Genomic DNA, 13,997 nt, shown 5'->3' with positions numbered 1-13,997 from the left:
ACTGCCATTTCCATGGTGAGACCATCATAGCTTTCCCTTCATCAGCAAAACCACACAGAGAATGATGATTCAACATAATAGCACATCTATTATTCTTGTCAAACCTGGGCATGGATTCTACTCCAGGCCATTATTCCACTCTTGCTGGATTTTAATGAAGAGCTCTTAGATAATTGTATTAGCAGAAAATTCAGTCTGGCACTTAATTTATAACAGGCTACCAATGTTTAGTTCATTCTTCAACTGAAGAGCAGGACTGTTCCAATTCTGAAGCCTGAGTATCGCTGACGCTCCCGCTAACAGACACTGTCCACCTCTCCAGTTGTTTGCTAATACTTAAGGTTTTATAGAGATTTATGACTCATATCAAGAGTAGCTTAAGAAATGTCAACAGTTCTTAATTATTATGTGTATGCTATTTTTGCCACAAGAGGTTGCTCTATGCCTATGGCTTATTCGGGTTCTGCCAGCTGAGCCAGCCTCAGAAAACACAGCTACTTTCCTACAAGGACATATATCTTAGTCTGCTGAAAAAGTTTCAAAGAAAAAATAATACATTAGTTTATGAAAGCATCATTTGTTATTTCACAGAGGACATGGCTCCCGAGAAGTTGTAAAGATACAAAAGGCATAACGATGGTAACAACAAGCGGTACCTGATTCCTGATCCCTCCTGCATTCCCTGTGTCCGCAGCTGTAGTCAATTACAAACAGAACACAGAACAAGGAATGGGGTAAGGTGCTACTGCATTGGCATCAGGTAAATTTACATAGTTAATTAAGATTTGCTGGTTTTGTAGATGCTTTCATGTTATGTTTCTAAATGTGGTCACTTCAGAACAAATTCATTGCTTCACAAACATTGAAGAGTCAGATACAGCATTTCATATTCAACAGTTACCTATAAAGGGATGAAATTCCTCAAACTGACTTCATTTATACACAGTGCTTTTCTCTTGTATTTTTGGTTCACTTCTGGTGATTAATTCAGAAGTTATTTTTATACAAAGGAATTATTAAGACTTTTCCTAAGCTGTTATAAAAAATGTTTTATATAATAGCCATCATTTTAATTGCACAATATGGATTTACTGTATACTGAAATAGAGCAGTCACGAAAATGAAGATTTACTTCAAAATTTAAATCCAACCTTCTACTTTCATTGTTCATAAATTTCTTAAATTCCTTCTAGTTTAAATTTTCCATATTTGGTATGTTTTTCAAAGTTAGAGTTGGAACAAACTCTGAGCTATCTTTAAGCTACACAAGCCTGAAATATTTGTTCTTTCTATGCTACTACCAAGAAACATAAAAAACAATGAAAAGCAAGATTATCTATTAAAAAAAAACAGCTGCAATTGAAAACTTTCAACTTGGTTCATTCTAGGATCTCAGCCTTAAAAAGTAAAACAAGTCAAAAAGCCACATTTAGAATGACAGGATTCTGTTGGAGCTGTTGAAGATGCCAGTCCAAGACAGGGAGGTGTATAATTGCTTGTCCGCAGCCTGCGAGCGGTTTTACTCCTCTATACAAAAGTCTCTTGAGGTTTCTAAAGACAGCACTTTAAAATATGTTACAAAGAGCCCTCCAATTATGTTGAAAACTCTAGCTGCCAGTCCTTTACTAGCAGCCTAAAATTGGCTTTGCTACCTTGAATTGTAATGAACGAAAAAAAAAAGGGGGGGGGGGGGCGGGCAGGAGGGGGTGGCAGAGTGTCCCAAAGCTTTGCAGCCCTTGGCTGTAAGGAATTTAGAAATTTGGCTGGCAAAACTGGATGTACTGCATGCATCTACTGTTTTAAATGCATATACTGTTCTAAACTAAAGAGCTTACACTTCATGAATTGAAGAACCTTAAGTTTGAAGCTAGTAGGGATGGTAGAATGATACTGAAGTAATTTTTTTTTTTTAATCCTTTTTTTTTTTCCCTTTCCAAAGGAGCAACAATGCCCACTCACCTCTGGTATTTCCCCAGCTCCCATACAACCTTTCAGTAGCCTGGTGTATGCACTGTGCCCTCAAACACTGCCAGTGGGGCACAGTATGGCTCACTGATTAAAAACAAATTCTCATTTTAAAGAACAGTCCTAATGTTTGTAACATAAATGTGAAAGAACCCTGTTTTCACTATCTTTGGTTCCAGCTTGATGGGGCAGGAAAATGCCCGTTCCTGAGAAGGACCTCAGTAGCACTCATCTTTTCAACAGCATCCTAACAGAGCTGAACTGTAATATCCAAATAACTCCATTGGGTCTCTCTTGAGATGGTCCTTCCCAACAGAATCTTCAGAAACATAAGTTAATATATTAGTTCATATTAGTTATTTTGGTAGAGGGGAGGAATGGGAGGGAGCCTAAAGGGCAAAGAAGAAATTCTAGCTTGTCTCAGACTGGCCTCTAGCACATGTTACTCATGTCTTCTCCCCGCTGCCTTCTTTTGCAGCAATTTTGCTTCCACCATTATATTCTATCATCATACTGTTTTGGTTTTTTTCTTCAAGTGACTCTGTAAAGGCATTGGAATGCTTGAGTGTCAATAGATGATAGATGAATTGTCATAGAAGAAGCAGACAGACAGGAAAACCGAAGCAGATTAAAAGGTCATAATCATTGGACCCAATTCTTCTTTCAGGTAAGTGTATACAGTTTTTACTTAAATAAGTAGTTTATGTATTTTTATATATATATAATAACCTAATTTTGGCATACACAATCCATCACTTACTGCTTGAATAGTAATTAAAAATCCATGTGAATAACATATAAGATTCCCTAGTTCAGATCTTTAAATGTTTCAGGTCGTTAGTCCTCACTTCTTTGCATCTAGATATTTTTGTGCATAGGCAATGACTACCTACGCACTTACTTTCAATAACTGCCTTTAGAGCTGCTTAAGTTAAGAGTCTACACGAGAAATTCTGAATGAACAAGAGTTCTCATAAGTGTAAGGATTTGTCTTGTGGTTTCTTGGATTTCAAGCAGGAGGCTACATAAAGCGCACTAAAATTTCCAGTAAAATTAACATTTTTCACTAAATTGTACTGCTTTTTGTTGTGGTTGTTTCCTGTAACCAACAGTAATATTTTAAATATTCAGTCTGTTATGTTCCCCTAAAAGATTATCCGATGTTAGTTAGTTCTATTGCTGAAAGTGAGATAGAATGTATTATGAATATGATTCCTCTAATTAGTAGCCCTTATCAATATTTCAAGTATCAGTGGCTCCTTAGGAGTTCAGAGGTGTGACTGTGCTGCAGATTACCTATAGAAGCAAGGCTTGAATCCAAATTCTGCTTGTTCTGAAAAGACAAGACCTGCTTTTGGCATCATGTAGAATCTTAATTAGCTGCTAACATTACTGGGACCTGCAATACGCTGTTCCGCTGTTCTGTTTCTCCTGTAACTCCCTCTCGCTCAGTTCATGACTGTAGACTACTGGCATAAATACACGCTTGAAGAGATGTATCCTAGGTTTTGCTCCTTGTGCTGTGTGTGTGCAGTTGGCTGTCTCAAGCACTGCTGTACACGTGTTCATGGATCATTACTCCTGCAGGGATTGAATAACGACATTTCTTTTCTTATCCCAGACAAAGTTTACTACCCATCTCTTGCTGTTTTTCTGATTCCCTGGAGCAACAGAAAAGACACAGTCTCGCACACAGCCTCCAAAAAATCATGCAAAATGAGTTAATGCTTATCTGCAGATGAAATAGAAAACTTGGGTAACTTAGTATTATACAAAAGTATTACTCTTGTAATACTTTACCTCTGACTGAAAATTGCATTAGCCTTCTGTGTTCATTGTCAGACCAGCTTCTGTAGTGAGGTAGTAGATGTACTTATCTCTCTTTTCTTTTCTAAACAGCATCTGGCTTTGTGTAATGAAGCTATGTGGATTCTGGCTAGAAAGTAATATTTAAAAAGCAAATCATTCAGGTATAATTACATATTCACAGAATAAGTCCCTGCCCTCTTCACTTTGACTTTAGAACAGCAATTCCTATGATAAATTATAAGGATTATTTGTCCTACTTCCCTACGTCTTTCAGAAGTGCACTCCTGGCAAAGGGACAAGAAAACAGCACGTGCTAATGCTGAGTTCTCCAGGCTGCTGTCTGCACAACCAAACCTTACACAGAGGTCAGTTTCTGATAATTCTTTTAAAAAGTACATGATGGAAGGAGTTGGGAATAGGGGGACAGAACAGAAGCAATGCATAGGGAAGGACAATAATTGAAACTGAGCTGGAAAACAGTGGACAGAAAACAGCATAGGGAATAAATTATTAATGGAAGCAATTGCAAAAAATGCAATGGCATTCGGAATATTTTCACTAATTTATCACTGATTATTATTTTTTACTGTTTATCCTATTAACACTTTTACAGAGTAGCATCTACGCCTATGGGAGCTCCTGACAAACAAACACCACAAAGAGGGTAAGTTCTGATGTGTTACCAGAGAAATTACTGAGGCTCTGTGCAGAATCTGCTGTGGGCAGCAAACACAAGACCTAAGCTAGTGCATGTAGTGATCATAAAGTAGTTTGACATAGGTGTTGTTTGTAACTCAATATTAAGCTTCACTCTTGTTTTGCCCTGTAAAGCCATGTGACCAACTTCTAGCCTGTTTCATAGGGAAAACAGGCCTTTGTATGATCCCTGTCTGCATACCAACTTGTTCCCCTTCCTCTCTTTCCCCAATAGCTTTAGAAACAGGTGGTCCATTTAAAGAAAAATCAACTGACTGTAATACTTCAATGAAATGAAGTATTCACTGAAGCTTCACCAAGGGCAAGTCCTGCCTGAAGAAGGCCCTGGACAAGGGAAGAGCTACAGACGTCATGTATCTGGACTTCTGTGAGGCCTTTGACACGGTCCCTCGCAGCATCCTTCTCTCTAAATTGGAGAGAGATGGATTTGATGGGTGGACTGTTCGGTGGATGAGGAATTGGTTGGATGGTTGCACTCAAAGAGTTATCTGAGACATCAGATAACTGCATACTGGATAGACATTATGAATGCTACTTTTACAGATTAAAACCATAAATTAGAATTTACACCTTCTTAGACATCTGCAAATCCTACAGTCACAAAGCTATTGTATATAAGGTGGTGTTGATTCTACTAGTTATAGAAAAAAGTTGTTTTCTTAAAATCAGTAAATCGAGAATTTTCTAACAAATTACTACCAAATCTGACAGGATAAAAGCAGCTACATTGAAAGGAAGCTCCTAAAATTTACAAAATTATCTTCTTTGAAGGAGCCCTCCAAAACCAAGAATTGAAATAGTAGTTTAAGATGAGAAGCCCAAACTAACACAAACAACACTGAAGCTGATCAGAAAAAGTGAGAAGCCTGATTTCTTATTTCCCTAGTGTCCTGGTTTGAGGTAAAACAGAACCAATTTTCTGATTTGTAATTTTGCTTTTTAGCTGGGCCTCTTCTAACTGACTAAAGTCTGAAATTAACAGCGTATTGTTCAGAAACTGTTCAGTCCCAGGGTGATAAGACCTGATTATACCAAGGAATGGTGCGCACAGAGGCTCTTGCTTATACTTATTGCTATAACAACCAAGGCCAGCTAACTTCGCTGTTTGCCCCGTTGGAGGGTCGGAAGCGGAGAAGCGTAGAGGGGTCCCACCTGCAGGGAGGAGCAGATGGGACAGGCGACCCCAAACTGCCCAACAGGGTATTCCATCCCATCTGCACCACGCTCAGTGTAAAAGCTGAGGGATCAAAGGGGCGAGGCGGCTCTGGCTCGCTTTTTCTTCAATGGCCGACGTCTAAGGAGGACCCTGTCTGTTCGTCTGCCTTTGATCCCGATCCGAGCACTCCTGACTCTAGTTCTGGAGTTCAGCTCTTGTTCCTCGCCGACTCCACTCTGGGACTTTCCCTGTGTCTGCTGGTGACACGATCGCCATCCTGGGAGCTGGATACAGTTTTGTATATATTGCATACTTTTTTTTATTTTTATTGTTATATTATTATTTACTATTTCCTTGTTTATTATTATTTTCATTAAAGTAGTTCAGTTCTTTTTCTAAACTCATAAATCTCCTTATCTCTTCCTCTCCTCTTGGGGGGGGGCATCTGTCGTTCTGATCGGCCAATCCAGCCAAAACCACAACACCTAGTCCCCAGAATTACAGTAAACACTGCTGACATTATATTTCAGTTTGGTCTAAGGTTCTTGTTTTCCAAAAAAAAGGCTTTGAATCTACTAGAAGCTTGCATGTTAAGTGTTGAGACTCTGAGGACAGCTGTAACCTTTGTGAGAAGAAGAAAAAAAGGAAGAGCTGAAAAAATTCAGTTGCTGGGAATGGACAAATCATCTGAACAAATGAGTGGAAGGAGCAGAGGGCAGAACGGTTAAAGTAGAAAAACAGCTGTGGGCTAAATTCTTCCCAAAAGGAAGCTACTGATGAGTGCAAAAATCTTTGTGTTGCTGGTATCAAAAGCATTGCTCTACTGAGACAAATAGGGAAGCACTAAACTCAAGCCCTAGTTAAAAATATTTTGATTCTAGCTTTCCTGTGGAACCGCAGAACCTAAATCCAATTGACTGTAAATACTATTTGAAAATTTCTGAGTTCATATACAGAGGAAGAGTGAATGAGTCCTGGACCTGATGAGGAAGAGATCCCAGAACAGTGGAGTCATGGCTCAGGTTTTTGTCTCAGGTTTCAGAGACAAAGACAAAATCATAAAAGGCTGCCAGAACTATGAGTTTTCCTTTCAGAGAGAGAAAATGCCCTTCTTTCCAGACATACACCTCGTCACATAGGAGAAATGGAGGGAAGAGAATGTGATGAAGAGGATTCTCTTCCGGAAGAGGGAAAAGCTGCTGGCTGTCACACGCAGCATCCTACCCTTGTTGTGGGACAAGTCTTCAGCTACCCAGATGCTGCAGTCACAATGCAAGAAGTGCAAGATAACTAATTGCTCTGCTAATTGCTCTGCTAACTCTGAGAGGCTTTGTCTCCATGTTCCTCTGCTCCTCTCATTCCGTACAAGGCAATCATGTCAAATGTTCTTGAGAGGATGCTCTGTGTGTAAGCCTGTAACTTGTTCCTGAACACATACATAGATTCTCTTTTGTACCCCTTACAGGCACGTTGACAGACGCTCTGTGAAATGCACGCATTGCATAGAAAATGTTCTAGAATGCTCTGGCACTGTAATAATTATTTTGCAGTTAAATGCAGATTTAGTTTTTCATGATGAATTACATATGAAAATAAATCATAGCTTGCCCAGCAAACCCTTAGTATTATTTATAAATGTATTTTGGATTGTCCTTACACTTTCCTTTTTTGGTGTGAGGAGAATTAATTTTTTTAATTAATTATGTGAAACTGTATTGCAGAAATTACTTGTAGGGAAGCTAAGCACTTTGGCCTTTATGTGTAGAAAAGCTGGAATATTGGCCATTTGGGGTGGAAAAGGCAAGCAGTTTGAGGTTGGGAGAGAAAAACACACAAGATGAGTATTTCTGCTAACATTATCAACTGTTTTGCTCATAATGATGGCATTCAAACCATCACTGCTAAAGATGTCTTAATACTTAAAAAAACCCCACTTAAACACTAAACCCATTAATGTGAGACGGTTATCTAAATGTAAAAAAAAAAAACCCGAACAAAACAGCTAGAGATGATACTCTGTAGGGGCTACTTTTTTAGCTCATCGGGGTTACCGCAGGTAGTGTTGACCTCAGTTAGGTGCACCAAAGTAAAAATACCAGTACCTCATTTTCTTTCTCATAAGCTCCCTTTTGAGCCATCTCTTGGAAGAACTAAATATTTTAACACTTACTGCTAGGCATCATCTTCAGCCTTCAGATCATTTTTGTAGTTCTCTTTGCACCCTCCCTAATTTTTCATCTTGGAAGACATGGATAGAAGGACTGGAAAAGGTGTTCCACTGCTGGTTTTACCGAAGATACATTCAGAGGTAATACCACCTCTGCACATGCTTGCTATTCCCTTGTTCATACAGGCAAAGAATGCACTAGCTTTTTTTGGTGCAGCAACATTCATAGAATAACAGAATGGTTCGGTTGGGAAGGGACCTTAAAGATTATCTTGTTCCACCTGCTGCCCTGGGCAGGGACACCTCCCACCAGCCCAGGTTGCTCCAAGCCCCGGCCAACCTGGCCTTGAACCCCTCCAGGGATGGGGCAGCCACAGCTTCTCTGGGCAACTTGGGCCAGGGGCTCACCCCCCTCACAGCAAACAATTTCTGCCTCACATCTCATCTCAGTCTCCCCTCTTGCAGTGTAAAGCCTTTCCCCCTCGTCCCATGGCTCCCCTCCCTGCTCCAGAGTCCCTCCCCAGCTTTCCTGGAGCCCCTTTAGCTACCAACCCCTGAGGAACGCCACTCATCACTGGTCTCCACTTGGACACTGAACTGTTGACTGCAACTCCTTGAGCATGGCCATCCAGCCAATTCCTTATCCACCGAGTGGTCCATCTGTCAAATCCACATCTCTCCAATTCAGAAACCAAGATGTCATGTGGGACAGTGTCCATTTTGCACAGGTCCAAGTAGATGATACCAGTTGCTCTTCCCTTACCCACCAACTCTGTAATGCCATCGTAGAGGCCAACAAATTTGTGAGGCCCGATTTGCCTTTAGTGAAGCCATTTTGCCTCTCACAAATCACCTCCTGGTTTTCCATGTGCCTCAGCAGAGTTTACAGGAGGATCTGCTCCATGATCTTGCTGGGCACCGAGGTGAGACTGACTGTCATTTTTGTTGCATGGCTTTACCATTACAGCCCCAAATCCTTTCAACGGTGCCACTTTCCAGGATGGAGCATGCCCATTTCTGTACTGTGGGCAGGGGCCACATTCCTTGTGTAATTTCCAATCTGGCTGTCTTAAATGCCTTGTGTGGCCCAGTTTAGCAGGTAATTCGGATCACTCTGAGGGACTTTTGTCATTATTGTTTATATTCCACCCATCTTTTTGTCCGTTGCAGCTCTTAAAAGCAGTGACATAGTTATTTTCAGGTTACTGGTGATGAAGGACGAATTATTAGGACGGGCTCCCCAGGCCTGCTCGGGGTGCGTGGGCCCGGGCCTGCTCGCGGGGCGACGGAGCAGAGCCCGGCACACCCGGGCTGTGGCTCCGCGCAGCGGCAGCAGTTCCGGAGCACCGTCCCCCCGCACACGTTAACGGACGCCATCAGGAGATGGCAGCGCGGACAGCCGTGCCGGTGTTCCGAGCAGCACGGGGCTGAACCGGGCGGGTCGGCGGGCCCCGCTCTGCAGAGCCGCGGCAGCTGAGGGGATTTGGGCGCGACTCCGGTCAGTTTTTCTGGTAGTGAAACACTCGCCTTCGGGACGGGCGGCCTTCGCCGGGTGAGCCGCCGCCAGCCCGCCCGGGCCCGGGGACCCGCAACCGCCCCTCCGGCCGCGCTGAGGCGCCGCGGCCCCGCCCCGCCCCGGTCCCGCGGAGGCGGCAGCGGGGCGCGCGGGGCGGGGCCGCCGCCCGCTGGCAGGGAGTGAGCTCATCCCGCCGACGCGCCCGGCTGCCGGCGGAGCTGCCCGGCCCGGCCGCGCCGCTGGAGCCCCTGGGCTAGGGGCCGGGCCCTCCGGCGGAGGTGAGCCCTCCCTTCTTCCCCCTCCGCAGCCGGTGCGCGCACTTCGCCCGCCTCGCCGGGGGCTGCGCGGGGGCTCGGCGGGAGCGGGGCCGCCGGTGAAACTTTCTGGCCCGGGAGCGTGTACGGGCATGTCGGGCGGGGCCGCGGCGGCCGGTGGGGCTGAGGCGGCGCCGGGGCCGGCGCAGGTGGGGGCCGGGGGAGCGCGGCCCGGGGCGGCCGAGGGGCCCAGGGGCGGCGTGACGGACCCGGGGGCGGCTGAGGGGGCCGGGGCCCGGCGGGGCGGGCGCTGCCCGGGCGCTCCCGCGGCGGCGAGGCCTGGGTCTGTCGGCGCCGCCGGGATTTCCGCCTCCCCGGCACAGACTTCCACGTTTCTGTAACTAGAACAAATGCTTAGGTTGAGCAGAAGAGATTCTGGGAAAAATTATTGCTTTCAGGAAAGCTCGATTTCTTTGTGGTTACTTGTTTTTGATAGTGAGATGTGAAGAAGACCCTGCTAAGAACCAGAGACATAGCAGGACCGTCTCATTAATGATGTGGCAGCTAAAGTTAATGAACCTGGCAGGGGGAGCCGGGCGCTGAGGGGCCGGGCGGCTCGTCGGGGCGTGAGGAGTTGGGGCAGGGAGGGAGGTGTTCGGCTTTTCACCGTTTTAGACCGGAATGGATGGCACAGCAGAAGGTGTGTACCTGCTGGGAATGACCTTATTTTGACTGCCGAAGGAGAAGGTCCTGCCCTTGTGGGCATCCGTGTTGCTGCTGTGATCTCAAGAATGAAAAGATAATTGGATTTATCTTTTAACGTGTGCGTTACTAGTGATGTATAGTAACTGTATTTTATAATATACTTTCTAAAGCTTTCTGATTTCTTAGTAGTGTTATTTCAGTTATTTGTTTGCCCTAGCCTCATAGTGCATATTTATTGGGCAGAGAGTAAACCGGGTCCTAAATTATTGTTTTCAAAAGCAGAATGTAAGTGGAGACATCGTTCTGTGAGGATGAGCCTGGGGGAAAAGGGGGTTTAGGTCTGCGTCAGCGTGAGTGTGGGTCCCCTCCACCCCGCTGTACCCCCGTTTCCCCCGTGGTGGCAAAGTGGAAGTGGCACTCATCGGGTCTGCCTCAGAGGTGGTGTTTTCTGGTGGATAAAGCGGACGCTGCTTTGCCGTTTGGAAAGCTAACAGCTGGGGCTGTGGGAGGTTTGCTTCAGGCTTCTGTGGCTGCTGGGTGTGAAACAGCTTGCAAGAGGTGTACTGGTTTAGAGTATGTTAAGTGTTTTACTCGTCCAGGCTGCTTCAGAGTTTTGCAGGATTATTCAGTACATGCAAAAGTCCTGCATTAGCTCCTATTTCTGATAGCTGTTGCTTAAAAATAGTCTGATGCTTATAAAATCAAAAATACCAGGGAATAAAGGAAATAAATCTGATACCTTGGATCCTACAGAATTTCCTGCCCCTGTAGTTTGATATGCAGCTGCCAAAAAAGAACTTTTCCCATTTGTTCTGATCTGACAGTTAAATGCTAGAAAAATAGTATTATCTTATTAAGTAATGCTAGTAAACAAGATAAGCACAAATACAATTTCTTTTTGCTATTGCTAGAGCAGTGTATTTAGAGCTGCATTTACATGGATGCTCTGGAGTGCTGGTTGTCTTGCCTTCTCAGTTTAGCTAACCATTGGAATGTCCAAGTGGTGATGAATTGCGTCTACTTTAGAGCCAAAACATATTTGGTTCACGGCCAAAGTTGCTCAGCTTCCCATAACAGTCAGTAGGAAAAAGACATTTTGTGTGTCTAACCACAGTCCTGAAGTTGATGCCATAGCAACTTTGTGATCTGAGTATATACTTTTGAAGACAGCTAAGCAGTCTTAGCAGAAGTGTTCTGCTTTTCTTTATCTGAACTTCTTACTGTCATCAAAATTAAACCTTTCTTTGAAGACAAAAGATTAATCGGTAAGTCCTCAAACTCCTGTGCGTGTAAGAACACCAGCCTGATCCGTTGGTTATTTGTAATGACACCCATAAACATCTGTAAGTTGAAATTTATATTAATGGTTTTAAAATCAAGATTTTTCTGTAGAGGTGCTGTTTTGACTAAAAATTGGTATTTCAAACTCTATCAGCAAATAGATCTTCACGTTTTCCAGAAAAACAGAGAAAGGTCAGCTTTGTGGGTAAAGTTTGAAAAAACTGGGTTAGTTGACGTCTTTTGGTTGCTCTCAGCTCCCAACAAATAACATGGAGGTTGGAGAGTTTATTTATCACAAAGCTGTGCCAATGGAAAAAGAAAAAAAGTATGTGGCCTAGCAAATGTATAAGGTCTTATTTTTTTAAAATATGTTTGTGTATAGGAGGCACTGCTGTTGGAAAACTGACTGCTGAATAATAAGCAGGGCATAGTATAATGAAAATATATAATGAAAAAATCCCCAAAGCAAGCACTGAAACAGTCCATGATCCTCACTGCATTTGCTTTTGTATTTTTCAGTTTGAAAAGTGCCTTGTTTTTGAAAAGAAAAAAAAAAGTTTGTTTTGGTGGAGTCTTAAACTCTCTGATCTTGTCCTGAAGGGAAGTAAATAAAGGGATCAGTTGCCTGTTAATGCAAAATACCTATTGTGTGGCCTGATATTAATGTGTTGACTTCCTGTGCTATCTCTTACTACCTTCCCCTTTTAAAATTGATTGTTTAGCGTGACTGATTAAATCCATTAGTATTCATTGTATTTAGGAAATTCTGTAAGGATATTTCAGCATGGTGACCCGATTAGATAATTTCTCTAAGTATAAAATACACTATTGAGATTGCGAGATGCTCTATCTTGTATTTAGGCTCACTATATACCTTTCAGAGTGCAGCGCAGGTACCTTTCCCGATGAGCTTGGATGGAGACAACGAGCAGGGAGAGTCTGAACCAGAACACAGGTTTTCTGCAGTCCAGTTTTGTGCTTCAGCAAACCAGCATGCCTTCGATCTCCTTATCATAGCTAAAATGTACTAAAATGTTGTTCCCCTCACCCCATCTTTCAGCTTCATAAAGAGACTAATCCTGCAGAGTTTGCTTTGTGGTTACTTCAGGTTTCTGTGCTGTATAAGTAATACATCACTGTATAGGCTTCTTTTTGATCCATCCTTGTCACTCCTGCATCTTGAAATATATGCATTGTAGCTCATCTTAATGTAATGACTTGAACTTTTTAAAGTCCTGTTTTTCTTGCCATGTTTTGGGAGTTCTGTTTTTGTTTCCTTCACTCATTGAGAGGAGCCACATTAAGCCATAGGCTTAATCTGTTAAGGCGCTTTGGTACTGGAATATTAAACTTTGCAATATCTTAACCTCAGTGCTTGGCCTTCCTGTGTAATGTACAGGGACGCTCCTGTGCCCAATATTCGCAAGAGTCTGGAAACAGGTGGCCAGTTAACAAAAAGTGTCGTATTAAGAGTTATTTCTCCATTGCGTGACTGGGAGTAGTTGCTGGAATATGTGCTTTATTTACTGAGGTAGCGCCATCCCCAGTTTAGTATTTAACTTCTCTTCTTTTCTTTTCTTGATCTGGAATAACCAGAAGTTCCCCTGGCCTGTTGGCTGAAATGCCTTGCAGGTCAGCCAGGTTGCCAGATCTGAAGTGGTGTCTTGTCACAGGGAAGTCACTTCTGCAGGGTTCGATGGAGTGCTTGAGGATCTGCTGGGTCTTAAATGGGACAGTTAAGAGGTATCAGTACATGAGTTCTTTGTGTAGCCGTTAGCAGAAATTTAAATGACTTTGAGGTCAAATCAAGAGCTGCTTTTCGGATCTTGATGTTGTTGAAGTTGGTGGCAATGCTCTATAAATTATTGCACATTTGACCTTTTTCTGTAAATACTCTATGTCAACAGGTGTAGGGATTATGTATGGTTTTTTTTAGTGTTTGTGCAGTGACTTATTTGGTGACGCACTGCTTTATGAAGTGCTTTTGCAATGCAGATGACCGAAATGATTTTGGGAATAGGGCTGATCTTGAAATCATCTACTTCTTCCTCATGGGCCTTGGTGAATTCGGCTATATCTAGATGTGTATGAAATTGGAAAACTAGATGCAAATTAGCATTCTAGTGATCTTAAATATTGTAACTGCAGAAGGTACAAAGCTACAGATATGTATTTTGAATCTCCCTGTGTGTTTTTTATCAGCTGCCTTAAATTCATGGTGTTACTTTGAAGTTAGAACTTGTGAGTTATCAATAAATGTTTATTTCTGTGTTTTGGATTTCTAAAATACAGGGCGATGTTAAAAGAGAAAAAACTCCATAGCCTACAGTGGAACTGTTCGCAGTCTTATATTGGCCTGCAGTAGAATGTATCTTTTTTTTAAGAGAGATGTATCATGTTCCAGCACTGTAGGAATTACCATATCGA

At 42.9% G+C, this 13,997-nt stretch overlaps 1 protein-coding gene and 1 long non-coding RNA gene across 7 annotated transcripts in view; both read left to right on the top strand.

The window, feature by feature from the left end:
• Positions 1-1,726: 1,726 nt before the first annotated feature.
• On the top strand, positions 1,727-5,950 carry LOC134519027 (uncharacterized). Of its 2 annotated transcripts, XR_010072117.1 has the most exons (5): positions 1,727-2,632; positions 3,865-3,935; positions 4,049-4,139; positions 4,388-4,438; positions 4,706-5,950. It is a non-coding gene; the product is annotated as an uncharacterized LOC134519027 (long non-coding RNA). The 2 variants fall into 2 exon arrangements; XR_010072116.1 differs by lacking the exon at positions 1,727-2,632 and having other exon boundaries at positions 3,025-3,935.
• Positions 5,951-9,296: 3,346 nt separating this feature from the next.
• Positions 9,297-13,997, top strand: part of TANC1 (tetratricopeptide repeat, ankyrin repeat and coiled-coil containing 1) — an 82,196-nt gene continuing 77,495 nt past the window's right edge. For 2 of the 5 annotated variants that reach the window (XM_063342685.1, XM_063342681.1), the window contains exon 1: positions 9,480-9,608. The gene's annotated coding sequence lies outside the window, so the exon portion shown is untranslated. Of the gene's footprint in view, positions 9,313-9,479; positions 9,609-9,713; positions 9,794-10,235; positions 10,285-13,997 lie in introns of those variants that run through there. The other 3 variants (XM_063342683.1, XM_063342682.1, XM_063342684.1) reach the window with 3 other exon arrangements.

Source organism: Chroicocephalus ridibundus, chromosome 7 (assembly GCF_963924245.1).
Source record: "Chroicocephalus ridibundus chromosome 7, bChrRid1.1, whole genome shotgun sequence".
Taxonomy (NCBI): Eukaryota; Metazoa; Chordata; class Aves; order Charadriiformes; family Laridae; genus Chroicocephalus; species Chroicocephalus ridibundus.
The sequence above is the reverse complement of the archived record's forward strand: the minus strand, read 5'-3'. Positions and strand labels throughout refer to the sequence as shown.